The 438-nt window shown below is 65.3% G+C and overlaps 1 protein-coding gene across 1 annotated transcript in view; it reads left to right on the top strand.

The window, feature by feature from the left end:
• The window catches only part of ETNPPL (ethanolamine-phosphate phospho-lyase), a 13,348-nt gene that overhangs the window by 138 nt on the left and 12,772 nt on the right, over positions 1-438 (top strand). The window lies entirely within an intron of this gene.

The raw sequence follows: 438 nt of genomic DNA, 5'->3' as shown, positions 1-438 counted from the left end.
CCCCCCCCCCCCCCCCCCCGGCGGTGACCGCGCCCGCCGGACCCGCTCGGCGCTTCCCGAGGGGGCTGAGAGCGCTGGGCGGCCCCTCCGGCCCCACGGCAAGCCCCCGCGGGGGGTGGAGGGGGTGTGTGGACGGACCGGACCCGACCCGACCTGTCAGCCCTTCAGCTTGCCGAATCTATGGGCCACTTGTGATTCCCCAGGCGGGCGGGGGGAATGCAGTCATTAAAACACAGCACGTCAAACGCTACTTCACTTTTTTAACAGATCGAAGCAAGCGACCAGAGCGCGGTACCCGGGTGTATGGCTGAAATGCGGCTGTGCAGGGGGAGGGTGTGAATAAACTGCATGCTCCTGAAAAACAGACGTCTCTGTTAGACTCAGCTTAAGAAATCTCCTCGTTTAACTGGGGGGGGGGGGGGGGGCGGAAAGGGGCGC

This window comes from Haliaeetus leucocephalus, unplaced genomic scaffold (genome assembly GCF_000737465.1).
Source record: "Haliaeetus leucocephalus isolate CR32 unplaced genomic scaffold, Haliaeetus_leucocephalus-4.0 Scaffold140, whole genome shotgun sequence".
In the NCBI taxonomy this organism is placed as follows: domain Eukaryota; kingdom Metazoa; phylum Chordata; class Aves; order Accipitriformes; family Accipitridae; genus Haliaeetus; species Haliaeetus leucocephalus.
The sequence above is the reverse complement of the archived record's forward strand: the minus strand, read 5'-3'. Positions and strand labels throughout refer to the sequence as shown.